The sequence below is a fragment of the Lactuca serriola genome, chromosome 9, assembly GCF_051521515.1.
Source record: "Lactuca serriola cultivar US96UC23 chromosome 9, Lser_US96UC23_V15, whole genome shotgun sequence".
Lineage (NCBI taxonomy): Eukaryota > Viridiplantae > Streptophyta > Magnoliopsida > Asterales > Asteraceae > Lactuca > Lactuca serriola.
Genome location: NC_136416.1, coordinates 151,292,834 through 151,315,670, shown reverse-complemented (window position 1 = coordinate 151,315,670; position 22,837 = coordinate 151,292,834).

The window sequence follows — 22,837 nt, the reverse complement described above, 5'->3', positions numbered from 1 at the left end:
AAAGTAGAAGGGTTTGAGACATGAGGATCGAAAGAACTAAGAAGAGTTAGAGGAACTCCTGAGAGTTCCCTCAAAGTTTGTGCAACATTTGACTCATGACCTTGAATCTCATCAAACAACCAGTAAAGACTTAGCTTCTTCAGAGTCCCATTGCTCTGAAGACACGAATTTACATTTCCCCATCCTTTACCAAGACTATTGATGAATTTGAGATTGTATTCCAGTGGAGTTCAGACAATCCCATGAGCTGTCATGTTGTTAACGTTGATTTGGTATCTGTTAGAAGCGGAGGCAACTGATTCACCGGGAGTTGTGGTAAAAGTATCGAACTCGTTGACGACGGAAGTTAGACTCTTACCCTTCATGTTTTCCGATCCTTCAAACAGATCTTGGAGTGTGTCCCAAATCTCTTTAGCTGATTTGCACAACTTAATGTGCTCAAATAGAGAAGGTGGGACACTGAACATCATTTCAGAAAAGGCAACTTGATCTGCATGCAGCTTCTCGATGTCATCAACAGTAAGAGGAGTTTGACGTTACTCATCTTGGCCCATGTGAATTGTAGCAGCATCTCTTACAGTTTGTCTAACTGGAACATGTGGACCTTCTTTCACGAATCTCCATATAGCTTCACCTTTCTCATTTCTAAGTAAGAACCTTTCCATTTTGACTTTCCAACGATCATACTCTTCAACAACTAGCAGTGGGGAAGGAGTAGGGCAACCCACGCTATTTGATGTATGCATTGAATACATTTGTTGAGAATTAGGAGAAACCATTGAAGTTAAGATATCTTGAGAATAACTAGTATATAAAAGAACTTTTACCCACGATACAGAAATGACTGAAATACCAAGGTAAATTCAAGTCAACTATAATATGTTCTTGTGGATTCAAAGGAAATCACTCATTCTCTGTTACCAATTCTGAGTACAAGATTCAATGTGCGGGGAGAATGTTTGAGAATTCAAACCTTGAATTAATGCTTAAGATCAATGTCTACTCTTAACTGAAGATTCCAGTCTAATCTAGTAATACCAATTTGTACTTGAAGAGAAGATTCAACAAAGTATTCAAATATTTAATGAAGAAAACTTGGAGTATAATCAAAGTAAAGACAATTAATGAACAAGACGAATGTTGTGAAAGATCTTGACTTGAGAGAAAAGTGAAAGTGAAGTAAAGAGAATTTTTGCTATCTTTGGAGTAACAATGCATGCTTTTCTTGTCATTCATTCACTCCTTATATAGACTAAGGAGGAGCATCGTACAAAATAGGAAACATTCCAAGGACTGGATAATAATCAGTCGCTGACAAACTGATTTTGTAAAGGATACATAAAGGAAAGTCCTATGAAACGCTACATCAATAATAAGACAAGAAACATTAAATGCGACAACAGGCGGCTAATCTCGGAATGAATTTGATCACAGAATGAACTCCATCTCATACATAATCTCTATCTCGGGCATTCACACATCTCGTAATTCAGCTGACTTCGGATCTTTATTACTTGTGATTGCTAGAGGTTCACTTTTCATGTTTCAACAGAATTTAAAATAAAGCGATTAGCACTAAGGTAGTGACTCCAATTATCCATATCACATATGATTGCATAGAACTCCTTGTCGTATGTGCGATAGTTAAAGCCTGCTCCTCCAAATTAACATTCCACTATTCTCGTCACTGCTCACATCGCATTCAACCTCAAAGGGTTGAGAAAAGTCTGGGAGTGCTAACATAGGAGCGACATGCAACAACTCCTTAATCTTCTTGAATTCCCTTTGGGGTTCTTCTCCCCATGCGAAAGACCCTTTCTTCAAAAAATTAGCCATGGGACTTGCAATACTGCTGAAATCACGAACGAATCGTCTCTAAAATGATGTCAATCCATGAAAAGAAGGAACTTCACTAATACTAGTAGGACTGGGCCATGATTGGATCGCTTCAATCTTGGATTGATCTACTGCCACTCCATCTTTCGATACCACATTGATGGGTTTTGAGCATTCTAACACCCCTAGGTGTACATGCAACCCTAGAAAACCTTGGATCGATGTTTGTCTAAAATACATGCAAAATATGATTTCCAAGGTTCATAATCCTATCTAGAATACATGGGGAACATTAAACTAAAAGATGGCTAGAATTACATACCTTGTAGTTGATTTTATTCCTTGAAAACCTTGAGAGCCTAGCACCCCAAGTGTGATGCCTCAAATGCTTCACACAACACCAAATGCTTTTGAATGACTTTGAGAGAATGTATAACACTCTAAAAATCGGCTTGCCCTCTCTTGTACTTAGTGTAGTCGATTTTGGTAGATAACATGTTCCTTATATAGTGTGTCACATCTAGGGTTACACCATGTAAACCCTAATATGACATGACTCTTCATTTCCATGATCCATGAGTTTGTATCTCCCATGGAGCATCCTACGGATTTCACCTAACTTGACAATCCATGGAGCCTTTTAGCCCACTATACAAGTTATGGATGATTTACATAATAAACCCATATATTTAATTAGTCATCTTTTGATCACTTAATTAATTCCAAATTAATTCTTGATCAATACTAATTAAATAATACTAATAATATATTAGAACTTATAATATATTAATAAACCACAAGTGTTATTTCTCTCATTTAGTCTATCCAAATGTATGATGCCATCCAACCAAAATGGACCATGCCGGGTCGGGTCAAGTACGTACCAGAAATACTTATGGACTTAGACAACTTATCCAACAGTCTCCCACTTGGATAAGTCTAATAACTATAACCGCAAGTATGACTTCAGGAACCGATCAACAATCGTAGCTCTTTCAAGGTCTCTCGGAACTGAGAAGATGATGATGTGCCATTTAAGATAAGTGATCATATAATCATATGTTCTAGATATATTAGCCGGACAAATACATGGAACAATGTCTTACTTATTGCCCAGCAGTTTGTTTCCCAATTTCCGATTTGTTTGACATAGAACTAAATTGAACACATTAATTCGGTTCTGACCGGGCCCGGTACATAGGTCAAAACAAAATCTTCGAGGGGCCCAGATATCGCTTCTAATCCAAGAAGGAACAAATAAACTTCGCCTCATATGCTTATTCTACTACTTGTTGAATCACACACAAAAGTATGTTTTATAACATCGAGTTACCAATGCAGTTTCGTACGATCAATGCATAACCAACTCATAGGCAACAAGTCATATCTCTAGGTTTGAAGACTTTATGATATTACCGTCTCACGATCACTCGAGATAAATTCCATGAAGTGATACCAGTGAGCGTGGGTTTAGTCCAATGCTCAGAACTTATGAGCACTCATGAGTGTTGTAGCCATGTCCAACAACTTTGACCTCTGCAACCATCTCATGACAGTCTTGATTCATACCTACTTCCAACATATGACCGACTGTGGAGATTCGAATAATATGATATACCAAACATAATTATTCTAGAAGTCAAAACATGCAAAAGAAATATAGTAAACGATTGAAAAGTGATAGCAACACTTTACTCATAAATAGACACAAGTTTTATTCATCATCAAATGTCAATTACACTTTACACATTTCAGAATTTTCTAACTACTAAAACTAATATCATCCTTTAGCCCTATGCTCCAAGCATGCTGGAGATGCTTAACCCGAGTCAGTCCCTTCGTGAGGGGATCTGCTGGGTTCTCATCCGATGATACCCTCTTTGCCACGAGGAGTCCTTCTTCTATTCGATGTCTGATGAAGTGGTATTTTCTGTCGATGTGTATGCATCTCCCATGATCCCTTGGTTCCTTGGCTAAGGCAACTGCACTTTCACTATCATAGAAAATTTCCATTTGCTCCTTTATAGCTGGTACAACTCCAAGGTCTCCAATGAAGTTCTTCAGCCATATCGCCTCCTTTGCTGCCTCGGTTGCTACTATATACTCTTATTCTCAAGTTGAATCAGCCACTGTCTCTTGCTTGGAACTCTTCCAAGTAATTGCTCTTCCGTTTAAGGTAAAGACCCAGCCTGACTGAGAGCGGAAAGTATCCCTATCAGTTTGAAAGCTAGCATTACTATACCCTACAAATCTTAAGTCATCACTCCCACCGAGGGTAAGGACCCATTCCTTAGTCCTCCGTTGGTACTTGAGGATATTCTTTACCGCGGTCCAATGATCCTTTCCAGGGTTCCCCTGATATCTGCTAACCATGCTCAAAGCAAAGGCTACATCAGGATGAGTACAAGTCATAGCCTACATGATCGAGCCTACTACAGAAGCATAAGGTACTCGACCCATTTCTGCTATCTCAGACTCAGTACTCGGGCTCTGAGTTTTACTCAGTCTGGCGTTACACCGGATGGGTAACTCTCCTTTCTTGGAGTCCTGCATGTTGAACCTCTTCAGTACCTTATCCAAGTAGGTACTCTAACTAAGTCCAATTAGTTTTTTACTCCGGTCTTTTAGAATCCTTATCCCCAGAATATAGGCAGCTTCCCCTAGGTCTTTCATAAAAAAACACTTCCCAAGCCAGGATTTTACTTCCTGCAAGGTTGGGATGTCATTTCCTATGAGTAGTATGTCATCCACATACAGTACCAAAAAGCTAACTATACTCCCACTAGCCTTGACATAGACACAAGATTCATCTTCACTCCTTGAAAAGCCAAATTCTTTGACATTCTCATCAAAGCAAAGATTCCATCTTCGAGGTGCCTGTTTCAAACCATAAATGGATTTCTCGAGCTTACACACTCTATTAGGGTATTATGTACTGACAAAACCCTCTAGCTGACTCATGTAAACATCCTCAACCAAACTTCCATTAAGGAAGGCGGTTTTGACATCCATTTGCCATATTTCATAATCATGAAATGTAGTAATGGCTAACAGAACCCTAATGGATTTAATCTTTGCAACTGGTGAAAAGGTCTCATCATAATCAACTCCCGAAGTTTGAGAAAAGCCCTTTGCAGCCGGTTGTGCCTTATATGTGTATACATTACCATCCATGTCGGTCTTCTTCTTGAAGATCCATTTGCACCCAACTGTCTTACGACCTGGTACATTGTCAACCAAGTTCCAAACTTGATTGTCATACATGGATTGTATCTTGATGTCCATTGCATCTTTCCATTTGGTAGACTCGGGGCCTGCCATGGCTCCCGCGTAACTGTTAGGTTCATCACGACTTACCAATGTCTCATCACTGATAAGTGTCTAACCTTCCGCAGTAATATGGAAACCATAATAATGCTCAAGTGCATTCCTAACCCTTGTGGAACGCCTCAGAGGTACAAACTTGTCAATTGGCTCAACAGGAGTTTCCTCCTCCGGTTGAGTACTAAGATTTGAAGTTCCTTCACCACTTGACTCTTGAATTTCTTCAAGGTCAATTTGCCTCCCACTGTCTTCTTGTCTTATGAACTCTCTCCCTCGAAAGACACCCCTCCTTGCTACAAAGACCACATTGTCACTAGGTCTGTAGAAGAGGTAAACCAAAGGAGTTATGTGGGTAGCCGATGAAAATACACCTCTCACTTCGAGGTTCGAGCTTATCATGAGTCTCGCGTCTCAAGAAAGCCTCGCAACCCCAAATCTTGATGTGGTCTAGTTTGAGAACTTTACCAGTCTGCATCTCATGAGGATTTTTGGCAAATTTCTTTGTAGGGACTAGATTAAGGATATGGGCGGTAGTCTCTAAGGCATACCCCCAAAATGAAATTGGTAGCGAAGCTCGACTCATCATGGAAAAAACCATATCCAACAAGGTTCGATTGCGCCTCTCAGCCACACCATTAAGCTGTGGTGTCCTAGGAGGTGTCAATTGTGAGATAATCCCACATTCCTTAAAATAGTCGAGGAACTCTGTACTAAGATACTCACCACCACGATCGGATCGGAGCATCTTATTGTTCCTGCCCAATTGATTCTCGACTTCCGGTTTAAACTCTGTAAATATTTCAAAATTCTCTGACTTATGCTAGATTAAATAGACATATCCATATCTACTATAATCGTCAGTAAAAGTCAAATAATAACGATTAGCATCCCTTGTGGCAGATTTTAAGTGTCCACACACATCCGTGTGCACTAGATCCAACAAACCTTCACCCCTAGCACAAGAACCAGTGAAGGGTGACTTTGTCATTTTTCCAAGTAAGAAGGATTCACAACTATCATCTGACTTTAGGTCAAATGACTCCAAGACTCCATCCTTTTGGAGTTGGCCTATGTGTTTCTTACTCACATGTGCAAGACGACAAGGCCATAATGATGCTTTATCCAAGTTATTATTATCAGAAAAATCAATACACAACACATTATTTCCTAGATTATCTACAACAGATACAGCTTCATACACACCATCACAAGGTAATGCTTTAAAATAAAGAACGTTATTAAAGAAAGCATTTATTCCATCAATTTCATTATCAAAAGAAAAGGTAAACCCTTGTTTGTACAAAGCATGAAAGGAAATAATATTTCTTGCCATTTCTGGTGAATAACAACATTTATTCAAATCTAAAGTAGACCCACTACATAGCAACAAAGAATAAACTATAATATTGGTGACAGGTGAAGCTTTCCTATTCTCCATTATCAAGTTTATCTTTCCATGCTCCACATTCTCACTTCTTCTTAGTCCCTGCAAATCAGAACAGATATGAATACCACAGCCGGTATCAAGGACCCAAGAGTTAGAATAGGGTGAGTTATTACATAGAATAGTGTAAATACCTGCATGGTTGGGTTTAACTTTCCTATCCTTCACATCTTGCTGGTACTTTGGGCACTTCCGCTTCCAGTGCGACTTTTCATGGCAATAGAAGCATTCAGCCTCTTTTGGGTCAGAAGTAGGAGTGACGAAACCTTTCTTGGTTCCACTTGAAGAAGAGCCATCAAGGGTCCTAGCCTTGGTACCCTTCGAAGAGCTCTTCCTCTTCTTCCCTCCACCTTTCCCGATTGCTAAGACAGGGGCGGAGTTTGCAGTAGGAGTAGGAGTGCTAACAATCGACTTACCTTTAAGACCTATTTTTGCGGTCTTTAGGAGTCCTTGAAGTTTGTTGAGTGTGACTTCTTCCTTATTCATGTGGTATGTCATACATAATTGATCATAGCACGAGGGTAAGGAGTGCAAAATGATATCTATTGCAAGCTCCTTAGGGAAGTTCACATTAAGCTTCAGCAAATGATCCACATACCTTTGCATTTTCTGCATGTGGCTCGTGGCGGAGTCTCCGTCCTTCATCCTGATTGTTATTATGGAGCAATTTATTTCATACCGCTCTTGACGAGCACTCTGATGGTATCTTTCCATCATATCATGGTGCATCTCAAAAGGGTAGTACTCCTCATAGGACTTCTAGAGTTCAGCTGTCATGGTGGCCATCATGATGCATGCCACTTTGGTGGCATCTCTTTCATGAGTCTGGAAGTCAGCGATCTCCTGGGGGGTAGCAGTGGACTCATCAATATCCTTTAGCTCCTTATCAAGGACATATTCCTTGTCCTCGTAACAAGTCACCATCGTGATATTCCGGATCCAATCCATAAAGTTGGAACCATCAAAGATGACCCTCCCACATAGGTTCATGAGGGAAAAGGAGCCTGTAGGGTTTGAGCCATAAGCAGTGTGTTGGAAGACATCTGAAAAGAAGAGAGCAAGATTAGTTTAGATATAAAGAGAGTCCTTAATAAAACACCCAAATATAATATTAAGGCTAGGATCCAATCACAATATATCATAACTTAGAAGAGGTATGTCGTAATCTAAGCTATAACCTATTTGAAAGGTAGGTGAATGACAATTCACCAATTTCCACCATGAAAAACAAAATATAAATATTAGGTTTTTAAATGGTTCTTAGAAATTCCTAGATTCTCTTTTGAGATTCAATGAAATTTTCAAAGGCATGTTTCAATATCGAGTGTGCCCTTCAAGTTTTGTGATTGGGATATCGTGGATCACAAAACGAGGTGTGAAGTAACCATGCAAATAACTTGGTACCCTTAAAGTTAATCACTCAATCGATGTGCCGGTTCACCACACGCGCTCCACCAATATTATAATAATCTTTAAGTCACCATTTACCTACCTTGTTAACTCCAAGTTAGTATGCTGGTTAACCACACACGCTCCACCCATGACTTGAACAAAGTGTAAAGTGTAATTTCATGGATTAGCACTTTATTCACATTTTCCTAAAGTAACTAAGATTGGGAATTTAATAAAACATTTAGTTACTTTATAATATTCATCATACTTTTAATGAGAATTTATAAGTCCTTTTCCTACTTGTTCGGCTAACGACCCTCCACCGATCAATGAAGCGGTGGGTGAGAGTGGACACCCATTAAGCTGCCATTTTATAGGCAGCAACCTTATACCCCCCCTTATAGACCGACTTCGTGAATGAGGCCTACTAATGGTAAGATGACTTGCTCTTATACATACATACATATATATATATATATATATATATATATATATATATTATTAACTTATAATATTATAAAGTATAAGGGTTGATTTTTAACTTTTAAAAAACTAGGGGTTGGAGCTAAAGTTTATTAGATGACTTTACATGTTCCAAAACTTGAGGGCAAGTTTTGTAACTTTACAAAACTTTCACATTCATAACTTATGAGTCATTAAAATGAAGACTCTTCATTTTATAACTTATGTGTTCTTTTAATGGTTTTTAACACAAAGAGACTTTTGGTTATCCATAACTTGAGGACAAGTTATGGACTCCATTAAAACACATAAAGATCATGAATTGATCATTTAAACAAGTAACTCCTATGATCTATCAAAACTCATAAGAACATGAATATTCATATCAAAGTTTCAAGAACATATGAACACATATAATCATGAAAATTTGATATTAGCCATTGTAAATGGATTAGAACAACCATTACACCATCTAAAACAAGTTTTACAACACCAAAACAGTTTAGGGTAATGTTTCTAGTCCATTTCCAACAGCAAAAATCGAATTTCTACATTCTGCATGACCAACTCGTCGAGTGCACGAACTGACTCGCCGAGTTGGTTGCATTTTCACTTGGACTCGTCGAGTCCCCTATTCAGACAACTAAAAATCGATTTTTATCACTATTTTGCATCAAGTATTCACAAACAAGCCTAAGCTCTTATATCACCGATGGGTTTTGAGCATTCTAACACCCCTAAGTGTACATGCAAACCTAGAAAACCTTGGATCTATGTTTGTCTAAAATACATGAAAAATATGATTTCCAAGGTTCATAATCCTATCTAGCATACATGGGGAACTTTTAAACTAAAAGATGGCTAGAATTACATACCTTGTAGTTGATTTGATTCCTTGAAAACCTTAACAGCCTAGCACCCCAAGTGTGATGCCTTATATGCTTCACACAACACCAAATGCTTTTGAATGAATTTGAGAGAATGTATAACACTCTAAAAATCAGCTTGCCCTCTCTTGTACTTAGTGTAGCCGATTTTGGTAGATAACATGTTCCTTATATAGTGTGTCACATCTAGGGTTACACCATGTAAACCGTAATGTGACATGACTCTTCATTTCCATGACCCATGAGTTTGTAACTCCCATGGAGCATCCTATGAGTTTAACCCAACTTGATAATCCATGGTTCCTTTTAGCCCACTATACAAGTAATGGATGATTTACATAATCAACCTATATATTTAATTAGTCATCTTTTGATCACTTAATTAATTCCAAATTAATTCTTAATCAATACTAATTAAATAATACTATTAATATATTAGAACTTATAATATATTAATAAACCGTAAGTGTTATTTCTCTCATTTAGCCTATCCAAATGCGTGATGCCATGCAACCCAAATGGACCATGTCGGGTCGGGTCAAGTACATACCAGAAATAGTTATGGACTTAGACACCTTATCCAACACACATACCCCAAAAATATCACATGATCAACAAAGAATGAGAACTTCTATCGTTTTCCATATAGATTTTGAACTCTAAGGGTTTCAAATATCTCCTTTAGATGTGATACGTGTTCCTCCTTGCTCTTGATATAAACCAAGATGTCATCCAAATACACCATGAAAAATCTTCCAAAGAATGACCTGATTACTTCGTTGATTAACCTCATGAATGTACTTGGTGCATTTGTAAGGTTGAAAGGAATCATTGTCCATTCGTATAGCCCATGCTTGGTTTTAAGCATCATCTACCATTCATCTCTTTCTTTCATCCTTATTTGCTTGTAACCACTTCTCAAATTGATATTTGAGAAAATAATTGCTCCATGTAATTCATCCAACATATCATCAAGTCTTGGAAGAGGAAATCGATACTTGATTGTGATGTTATTGATGTCTTTACTTTCAATACACATTCTACAACCTCCATCTTTCTTTGGAACTAAGAAAACTGGTACAACATATGGGCTTAAGCTTTCACGAACATAACCCATCTTCATGAGCTCTTTGATTTGTTGTTGTAATTCCTTCGTCTCTTCATGGTTACAATGATACACCGCCTTATTAGGTAAGGGAGCACCTGATCTGATATTCAATTCACCGGACTGGTGGTAACCCTGGTGGTAGATTGTCTGGGAACACATCTTGATATTCTTCTAGCAACGTTGTGATTAGGGTCCCCTATTGCAAAACCTCTTTTGTATTCATATTTCTTTTCATAACCATCATGTAAATAGTCTCTCCTCGGTCCAACACTTGCTCTACCTCCTTCTTAGTGACCAGTATAGTAAGACTTGGATTCTTCCCTTGTTGGTTTCTCATTGAACATACCTCTGTCACAGACATAGGCTTCAATGTGATATTCTTACCATTGTGCTACTATTCGTATTCATTAGTTCTACCTCGATGCAAAACAAATCGATCATACTGCCAAGGCCTTCCCAACAGAATGTGACACACTTCCATTGGGATTACATGACGAAGCACCTCGTCCTCATAAGATCCCATCTTTAAACAAACTTTGGCTTGCTTCGTCACCTTCAACTTATTTCCATCATTTAACCACTTCAAAGAGTATGGTTTTGGATGGGTTGTCTTCAACAACCTTAACTTTGACAGCATTTCACTCGATGCCACATTAGTACAACTACCTCCATCAATGATCGCACTACAACCTTTATTCTTAACTAAGCACTTCGTATGAAAATTTTGATCACACTGATCAGAATCGACTTGTATAACTTAAGTTTGCAAAGTGTGAATCACTAAAGCGTTGTCATAGCTCGGTGGCTGGTACGTATCTTCCTCTTCCTCTATTTCATTTGATTCATCAAACACGAATGTTCCACCTAACCTTTCCTCTTCTTCTAACAACTCGTCACAGGCTTCAACGGCTTCTCTTAAGGTCACAATTCTCCCGTTTGCACAAGAACTTTGATAGTGACCAAAACCTAGACATTTAAAAAAACGAACTTTAGAAAGACTGACTTCCTTGTTCGTAACACTTACTTTTGGATTTACATTGGAACTACTAGGAACAATATGTCCTGGTGTTGCAACTGTCTTCTCATTTGCATCGACCTTGGGTTTCGTAACTCCGAAACTTTAACTGGCTCCATACCTCGACTTTCCTTGTGCATCCACCTTCAAACACAAGTTACATAATGTCTCAAAATTGGCATAGGGGTAAAGTTCTACCGTATGCGTGATGGTGTAAATAAGTTCCCTAAGAAAACAAACCATCTTTTGTTCCTCGATCTCCTCAATATCACCCATCAATGACATTATTTGGAATTCATCAATACACTTCCCAACACTTAGCTTTCCCTACTTTAAATCGTCAATCTTTCTATAGGTGGTGATCCTATAGTTGGTAGGGACGTATCGTTTCCAGAGCTTTCTCTTCAAGGAATCCCATGAAGTCATCTTTTCCTTCCTTCTCAGTCCCTCTCAGCCTTCATTCCTTTGAACCATAAGGAGGTACCTCCACTCAATCTCATAATTTCATACCTACAACTCTTCTCATCGTACAAGGCCTTGAACTTGAACATTCGATCAATTTTTCTCTCCCAATCTAGATACCGTTCCGGGTTGGTTCCTCCAGCAAATTAGGGTAATTCGTTCACCTTATGCTCCTCGTACCTGTGTACTACTCGTCTGGGAAATCTTCTATTTGGCTACTCCTCACCAGTATTCCTTAAAGCTTCTCAAAGGTTGTTGAGAAACTCAGGATCCTCCTAATTCATCGTGACTGACTTTGACAAAAACTTTTCTTTGAACTGAAACAACAATTGGAACCAACAATACCCCGCAGGAATTTTGCTCTAATACCACAGCTAATGTGTACTTGGAGATCAAACATGACTCTTGTAGCAGAAAAAAAAAGAACTCTTGAATCAAGACAAGAACAAGTAATAAGAAATGATATTCTGAAGTACAAACTAGACCTATAACTTGAATCTTTAGTGAAAATAAACCAATACATATTGGTTTGAATTCAAGATCAGAATTAGGAGAAGGGTCCTAACAAAGACCAAGTTTTGAATTGTAGCCACAACTCAACTCGATTAAAATGAACACAAGTTCAATTGTTTTATTTCCCTTTTTAAAATCGGATCCTTAAAATGATCATAAAAACAACTTTATATACCCTTAAAAATGTAAATGAAATAAAACTAATTATAACTTTAATAAAGCTAATTAAATGAGCCTTAAAAAGGCGTTATTGAAATCATAAAAGACTTATTAAAACAACAAAAAATAACATCCTCAGTTTTTTTGACATCAGCATGTATACTCCATGTTTGGTTCCGAGCCATTCGCACCCAATATGTCATTCGCAATATGGTTCCCATTCGCGTCTAGCCATAGGAATGACATCTGTCATCGTACCGATAGTCAAATCGCAACAAATATCCAACGGTTTCTGGCGTGCCAAGGTTTGCGACAGCTTGTGATTGATCGCACCCGATCGCAACCAGTCGCAACAACTATTCGCATCCAACATTGCGTTCGTGTTCGCATCCAACATGGTTGACTCGACGTCCGCACTCTACTCGGATTTCGCATTAGATTATATTGGAATCGTATTTGATTTGATGCCATGTTTTACTTTTCTGTTTTACATTAGTTTTTTTTAACATTAGATCGATTATAGTTAATCATAAAATTAAATAAAAAGAGGGTAAGAATATATCAAAACAACCACATTTTTTCAAATGTAACTTAAAATAATCACCTACATTACGAAAATGGCCTCATGATTTGAGATTAATTTTGTTGAATACTTCTAACAAATATATATATATATATATATATATATATATATATATATAATTCTAGAATGTTGCGCAACGTTTTATTAAATTGGTTAAACATTTTTGTAGAAAACAGTGGATACTATAAACCTATAAAAGAAATGAAGAACTATCACATAAAAAAAGCTTTGAACATAGATTAAGAAATATTAAAGAAGCTTAGAAAAACCGCCAACAACGTTTTTCTCAAGAACAAGTATATGTATGAATCTACACATACAACACACACAAGCACATAAACCATGATTCTATTTTCCCTCTAAGCACACCATTTAAAAAACATTTGAGAAAAATATGGTAGATTTAAGGAAAATTTTGTTAACAACTACAACTTATTGGGAAAACCCTCGTTTCTATGAATTTCTCTGTAAAGTCCTTCTTTCTGCTTCAAGTCAACAAGATACTAAGAACTGTGACTTGAGGAAAATAACATGAGTAGATACAAAGTTTACTATTTAATAAGAATGAAATTAAACCTGGAAAAACACTAAAGTCGAATTCTTGAATAAGCTTTTATTCATCCATTTGTACTTGCCAACTACCTTAATGTCACCAGGTAGCTAGAATTCTTGAAATCTGTTCACAATTCCAAAGGCAACTCAACCATAAAAGATCAAGTAGAATAAACAGATTTAGACTACTCAATTCAATCATGCATCTTATTCAGATAGTGCAGCATGGATCTGTAGCTACTTTTATATTAGCAGTTAGTTGCTTGGGTTTAATTGTTAGTTTAATAGTTGATTCAATCTAGTATCTCTACATTTCATTCTTCAAAATGCATGTAACCTTTCTCATATTGTTCTAACATTATGTTTCATAATATTGTGCTTTTGTCCATTATACTTGTAACTACCCAAAATAAGAAACCCATCAAAGCTTAACGATTAATGTAGTATTATGTTGAGGATATCAAGTGAAACCCAACGAGCATGTTCAACGACCCAATCCTTATCAATGGAAAGATATGAAGAAGAATCGAATTATTTTTTGGATTTTGATCCTCTTTTCTTCTTGTTGTTATTATCAAATTTTCTCTCGATGATCCAAGAAGATGCTTCTCTAGCGTAGTTTAATGGAGTGGGAACTAAATAGAACACAAAACCTCTATCCAAACTTGTACTTATCTTCCTAGTCACTAGCTCTGCCTATCAAAATCACCAAAATTCTTAGAAACTATTTATATATGTGTGCTCGAATGCATATCACCACATACACATAGATAGACTGATAGAGAAGAAGATAGGATCACCTGGTAGGAGAGACAGGAATGAGTGAGGCGGTCTTCGACGGATTTCAACAGGATTCTTCTCCGACCCCCATTTTCACCATCGTCGACGTCTTCCAACTACTCTTAGTCAAATACCAATCTATTTGGTTTTTACCTACCATCTCGAACTTTTTCTTGATTTTTTTGATAGCAATGGAGAAGTGGAGGTTGTTATGGATTTAGAGAGGTGAGATTGTGAAATGGAGGTTGTTTTGGGACACGCTTGTAGTAGAAGACACGACAGTGAGGGATGATGCAGGTGGAGTCATCGATGATGTTTGTGGGGGGCATCGAGAAACTCTCTTAGGGCTTAAGGAAAACAGAAATAAAAGCGGAGGAGAAAAAGGAAGGCGAGTTTTTCTAATTTTTTGGATTTCAATTTCCCGCTAGTAGCTACTAAAGAGGAGGACACGTTTACTTTGATTTTTTTTTTTATAAAACGACAGCAAATTTTAGGACACGTAAAAATGTATTTCCTAAATACTTTAAATTTTTATAAGAGACGACATATTTTTACGAAACCCACTTTTACGTATCATAAACCAGTGTGTGTCATACTCCATGTGTCATTAAAGACTTATTTTCTAGTAATGAACCGTATGTACCTTATGGTCACTCGACTGTCATCACACATAGGCTGAAAAAACAAGTGTGACTATATGCATATCGTCAAACTTTTTTGGTGTAATGAAATCAAAGTTTTGTTCTAAAGGGAGTGTACTAACATATCAATATCTTCTTATTAATCAAACTTTAAAAGAAAGCATATAAAGGAGAATAACTATCACACAAATAAACTAGAAAAAAAGTAATCAAATAACATAATAACCATAGCTAACTACATAGATAACATAATCTGAATGTAATCATAATTGTATCCATTCCATCTTGGTTTAATTAATTAATGTCCTTTAAATAATATTGGTAAGTTATCCACCGATTCCTAAATTGATTAAGTCCATGTTGATTTTGTTAATCCTATTATTCTAAGTTGTCTATCAACAAGGATGGCTCCTCTAGACTTACTCTATTCATTCATATTATGCAATGACTTAAAAAATATGATTAGTCATAGGGTTAGTGGAAACCAATCAAATTATCCAAGTTATTGGATCAATCACAAATATTAATCTCAAATCTATTATGTTTAACCTAGGGTATCACCCCTGCTAAATGTGATTTGAGCATTTAGAGTATTCGTATGGAGCATTTAAGTTCAACGACGGAGCACTTGGAACTTAATGTAGCACTTGGGGTTCATGGAGCATGTGAAAAAGGAATATATCATCTGAGAAATGGATGGATCTCCTGAAAAAGGAACGGGTCTTCTGAAAGGGGGTACGGAGCACATGGAAGTGGAATGGAGCATCCTATGCTTGGATACGCCACTTAGAAGTCAATGTGTGCCACTACTAAAACTTGATATGCCACCAGTTGACTTGATATGCCACCAAGTGACTTGATATGCCACCAATTGACAAGATATGCCACCAAGTGACATGATATAACATGAGTGACAGGATATGCCATTCACGAGGTGGATGTGTGATTATGGAGAGGATGTGACAACTTGGAGTCTATATATACCAATTTCAAAGAGGATGTGGAAAACTTGGAGATGACGTGCCATCCCTTGATCAAGATGCGTCATCCACATGCATGATGCACATTCTTTATGCAAGGATACGCCACTTGGTTCCTTGATATGCAAAGGTATCCCTTGATGATCCGTATGATTTGAAGTCCCCTATGATGATCAAGATTGTTCAAGGAATCTCAGAATTTGAAGATGCTAAAGGATTATTGCTTGATGCGTCGCCATGATGGTTGATATGTCATGATGATCTTGGTTTTCCACTATTGCTTCATGACGTACCACTATGGATCATGATGCTCCATCATGTTTGTTGTTGGTGCTCATGCAAGAATGAATTTTCCAAAAGATGCTACGTGGCGAATTGTGATTAATTGACACCTTTCATGGGCCTATGGTCCAATGGGCTTGGTCGACCATTAGGGTTTTAGGTCTGATCCCTTAAGTATATATAGGGATGCATGTGAAGTCATTTTGTGTCGACAATTAAAGAGTGATAGGAGAATCTCCATGAAATTTTACTTGTAACTTCTATTTGAGAACTTTGAAATGAAGAATAATCCCCTCCTGCCATTGGGCGTAGGTCACCTTGACCGAACCACCTAAATATTGTATGTTGTGTGCTTTTGGTTTTGCTAGTTATCCGCTTTATTTACTAACAAGTGGTATCAAAGCTGTGGTTTGTATTCCTGTGATTGAAGATGTCTACTCACATGTTTGAATTTGAGAAGTTCAATGGCTTAAATAACTTCACTATGCAGAAGGTGAAGATGAGGACTCTTCTGGTTCAACAACGATGTGCAATGGTACTAGAAGGATAGGCAAAACTACAAAAGGACATGGTGGCTAATAAGAAGGTGAGCATTCTAACGAAGGCACATAGTTTCATTCAGCTAAGTTTGACAGATGAAGTACTAAGGGAGGTCGTGGATCAAACAATGACTTCTAGGCTCTAGGATAAACTTTGTGACAAGTACCAGAACAAATCACTGACGAGCAGGTTGTATCAGAAGAAAAGGTTGTACACTCTCAAAATGTTTGAAATTACCAAAGTGAAAGATCATTTGGATAACTTCAATCACATCATCCTGGATATACAAGGGGTTGATGTGAAGATTGAAGATGAAGATCAGGCGCTCATTCTCTTATGTTCTCTTCCAAACTCATATAAGAATTTCATTGATATTACGCTCTATGGTAGGAAAACGATCACTGTAAATAATGTGAAGGACTTTCTAAGGTCTAAGGAATTCAAAAAGAAATGTTTCAATTGGAAAGGAGGTGTCCAGTTCTAATTTGTGTAACACCCGCCGATTCGGGCTAGTTAGTTAAGATATAACAAGCGTTAAATTTTTTGATAAAATATTATTTAGGATAAATAATCTTAACCAAAGTGATAGTTGGGATCAACAATTGTAACCTATTTGACGTAATAAAGAAAAATTATATGAATATTATGTATTTCATGATTATTATAATAAAATAAAATAGGAAAAATCAATCGAATCGTCCATAAATCGTATAAAAAAAAGTGCGCCAAAACATATATTTTATTAAATATTTAGAAAGTACACGTCTTCCTGATCTTGAAAATATAAATTTCATAGAAATCCGACTCCATATGAATTATATATGATTTTTATAATATATAAAATTATGCCTCAGACAACGAATGTATGGCGTAAAAAGCTACGAAGAGAATGGTTGACTTTTAGCTAAAGCCACCAAAAAGAAAATTGTAGTACTCTTTAAATAAGAATTTTGAGAAAAATAATGCCAAAAATGGAGTCCGTACGAGAGAGTTATGATTTTGGAAAAATCATTTAATTTTATAAAAATATGGACAAAAAATAAAGTCAAAATTAGCCGACAGAGTCTAAACGAAAGTTGTTAATCTCGTCGGTAGCTACGTGTGGATAAGATCGAATTAAATAATATGGATAACATCGAATTAAATAATATGGATAAGATTGTGGATAAGATCGAATCAAATAATGTGGATAAAATTGTTGATAAATCAAATTAAATAATATGGATAAGATTGTGGATAACATCAAATTAAATAATGTGGATAAGAACGAATTAAATATTATGAATAAAAACGAATTAATTAAGATTAATGGCTAAAAAATTATAATATTATAAATAGGGGCTCAAGTCTCTTCATTTTGTCACACCTTTCTCTCTCAAATCTTTCTGCCTTGAGATCTCAGTCATTATCAATTGGTTTCTTGTTCTCGAGTGTCCTTAGTAAAACATAGAAGCATTAGAGCAATGGAAAATCTTTTAATAGAAAAACTCTAAGCATCGAGGTTACACTCGCAATCTTTCGGATTCGATTAGTCAAGTTGATACACGACTAATCAAGTGAGTGCATAGTTACTTTCATCTTACACATAGATATGAAGTATTTAATATAAATTACGTGTTACGTGTGCATATTATCTGTGTTCTTGATATCTATGCTGGATGAACAATTTATACATGTTTTAAATGGTTTAAACTGTATATGTATTTTATATCTACAAATATGTTGGGTAAAACATGGGTAGATGAATGATGAGGGATAAAAGTTGATATAGAGGAACATTGGTAGCTATGGACTTAGTCCCCTATAGGTGAACATTGGTTGCAATGGACTTAGTACCCTATAAATGAGCATTGGCAGCTGAGCCACAACCTGTAGATGTTTTTGAACTACGATGTACTCTAAACATCCTAGCAGCTGCGCCTAAAGGATAATATCGACAACTACACCTAATAGAGAACATCATAATCCTGGCAACTGCACCTAAAGGATAACATCGGCAGCTGCGCCTAATAGAGAATGTCATAATCCTAGCAGCTACACCTAAATGATAATATTGGCAGCTATGCCTAATAGATAACATTGACAGATGTATCATTGGCAGTCATTGACTTCTTGCCTATTCCTTAGGACAATCCTTAGGAATGAATGAATGAATGATAGATGATTTTTAGGGTAGATCCTTAAGAAATAAAGAAGATAATGGGGATGGGTAATCAGTTTGATTGATTGATGATTAAACATAATAATTATATTATTGTGGGTTGAAAACCCTATGTACTCACCATGTTCCCAACCTGACCCACTCAATTTATTTGTATCACAAGTGTCGATATGAAGCTACATTACACTGAGAGATTAAGGAGATCTAGATCACTAGTGTAAATGAATGTAAGGTCTGTTTATGCTTATGTTTCTATATTGACGATGACATCCCAAATTTTTAAAATGAATAAAATACCTTTCTTCAAAAATGATTTGATAATATATTTATCATGTTTTTCTAGGAACAAATTCCGCAACATTTTTTTAAATTGATACTCTGATTTTTTTTAAAAGCATAAACAAATCGGTATTTTCTGGCTGTGGAAATGGGGATGTCACAGTTTGTTTGCATGGTGAGGAAGGAAATAAGATAAGAAAGGAGAAACAAAGGGATATCATGTTCAAAATTGAATTCTAGAGGTCCGTCAAATGCTAAGAGTTATAACTACAAGGAGAAGGGGCACTTTAAGAGAAATTTTCCATAGTTGAAGAATTGAAAGTTCAAGAGTGAATCAAGCAGCAATAACACTCCTGATGTGGTTAATGAGGAGTTTTGATGAACGGGACAATGGTGATGTACTGACTATAAGTACATCTAGTTCTATGGATACATGGGACTTGGATTATAGAGCTCCTACCACATGACGTACAATCATGACTGGTTCGACTCCTTTAAAGAGAAGAAAGGCTCAGTCAATATGGATGATGACTGGGTGAGTAGTATCAAGGGGAGTGACATTATTCAGATCAAGATGCATGATGGTATGGTCAGGAAATTTGATTGTTGGTATGTGTCGAAGCTTCGATAAAATCTAATTTCTCTTGGCACTTTGGCTAAGAATGGAATGAGCTACGCTGGTGAAGGTAACTAAGTCAAAGACACCAATTGTTCTCTAATTATAATGAAATGGAAGAATAATCATGGATGGATTTATATCCTAGAAGGAAGTACGGTTATGGGAACAGTGGCTATCTCTCAATCCTTCAATAAAGGTGATGACAAGATAAAGTTGTGGCATCATAGTTTGGGGCATATGAATGAGAAGGGAATTTTAGTTCTAAGTAAACAAGGACATCTTAGTGGAGAGGCTACTAGAAAGATATAGTTTTGTGAAGCTTGGGTCAAGGGAAAGCATTGCAAAGTTAAGTTTGGTATCGTTCAACACACAAGAAAGGAAATCCTAGAATATGATCACTCCCATATGTGGGGTCTTGCACCAGTAAAGTCTCAAGGAGGATGCTCATACTTTGTTACTTTCATTGATGATTATTCAAGGAAGGGTTGGTTGTATTTTCTGAAGACTAAAGATGATGTGTTTGGGAAGTTCAAGGAGAGGAGGACCATGTTGAGAAAAGGACTGGAAAACAGGTCAATACTCATAGGACATACAATGTATTGGAGTTCTACAATGCTCCATTTTATAATTTCTACATGGCAGAAAGTATAGTGAGACATCGCACAGTAGGACACACGAAATAGAAAAATGGAGTGGAAGAACGGATGAAACAAACACTCATGCAGTGTGCAAAGTGATGGGTTTTGGTCATAAGAACATCCTATGTGATCATACAAACCCTAATGCTTGGATCTAGGTTTCTCTATTGTACATGCAAGTTATCAAAGACTATAAACCCTAGATCTAGCATATGATGATCAATATAACATATAATTAGGGTTTAGATCATACCTTGATTGTTATATAGCAATAACAATTTCAAATCCTTCTTATATTGACTTTAGAAAGCTTAGAGTCACAAATGTCACTCCTCTAATGGTTCACAAACACCAAGAGCAAAAGGATGAAGAGGAGAAGAGAAGGAGGCTGCCCAAAACATGTGGAAACCCTAGAAGGAAGCTTGTCCACGTTTTTGGGGCATAAGGGTTCTATATATAGTGAGGCTATTAGGGTTATCTAACAAGGAAACCCTAATTTGGATGCTTAAGCCCTAAGCAACCCATGGACTCCTTTCCTTAAAGGCCTTGGACGATTTCTAATGGGTTTCCCCATAGAATTCGTCCACTCCTTAATATAAGGCAATCCATAGCCCAAATTGCAATTATCTTATAATTACCATTCCAGTCCCTTAAGTTTAATTAATCTCTTTTTGTCACAAACTTAATTCTTATTAATTCTTGACTAATATTAATTAAACAATATGATTTCTCCTTTAATATATTATTCTCATAATATATTAATAAATCATATTTAATCCTTTCTCTCCATAATTCATCCTATCAAGTTGCTTTGGTGAAGGCAACCCAAAAGGACCATGCACCATCGGGTCAAGTACATACCAAAATAGTTATGGACTTAGATACTAATCCAACAGTCTCCCACTTGGATAAGTCTAATAACTATTATGTGTATGACTTCAGATCCTGATCTGCAATCGTAGCTTTCCAAAGCCGCTGTCAACTCTGGTCCTATCAGATACGCGTGTCCTTTAGATAAGGGATCATATATTCCTCTATTCTGGATATCGTAAGACATGATTTCTAATCATTCTCTCTGTACTATCTCTCGACTTCCGATTTATGACGACTAACTAATTGAACAAATCAAATTAGCCCTAGCCCGGCCGAGCATTTACGTTTGTCATCACTAAATCATCGAGGGGCCCAAAGATATCACTTTTATACTACTTTGGATAAAAGGAACAGATAAACTTTGATTCAATGCTCGCTTGCACTTACTCACCGAATCACACACAACAATATGTTTTATAACACCAAGTTACTGGTGCGTTTACATATTATCAATGTGCAACCGATTTGCAAGATACAACTCACACATCTCGGTTTCAAGAATATAAGATGTTATCGTCTCATCAATCACTCGTGATACAATTCATGGAGTGATCTAAGTGAGCGTGGGTTTAGTCCAATGCTCAAATCATATTCATAAGCACTCATGAACGTTGCAGCAAACATTTGCTTATGTCTAATACTCTTTAGACAATCCACACACCAATTCATGACAGTCTTTATTCATACCTACTTCCAACATATGAACGACCATGGCCCGTTCGAATAATTTGACTGTTCTAAACCAATTAAATTATTCAGGAAGTCAAACATGCAAAGTGAAACACAAGAATAATACTAATCCCATATGGCCTCAAACCTTTGAGCATAAATAAAACACCTTTTATTCATCACCATATCGATTACTCATTATTTGTTGTTTCGGGTAATCAACTTCTTACTTGAATTATTACACTTGTCCCATGCTCTTATCATGCACACAATGTTTACTTATGGTTCTTACTTTGTGAAATAGATCAAATGAACACATTTCCAATCATAATCATTTCACAACTCCAAATCCTTTTTCATAAGTGAAAGAATATCAAATTCTTGCCACTTATAGAATATGTTAGATTCTAACATTTTATGCAATGATCCTTTTCGTAATGTCATAGCACAAAAAGTCACAAAGACTATTGCCAACGATATTACAAAATCCTCTATCGGAGATTGTTACAATACAATTCCTTAGAAATGATGTCTCTCACTCAAAGTACATTCCTTTGAACATCCTATTGCATAAAAGTTCCTAATCTAGACATAGATTTTCAATATTCAATTCCCAATATGGAAAACTTTCCATACTT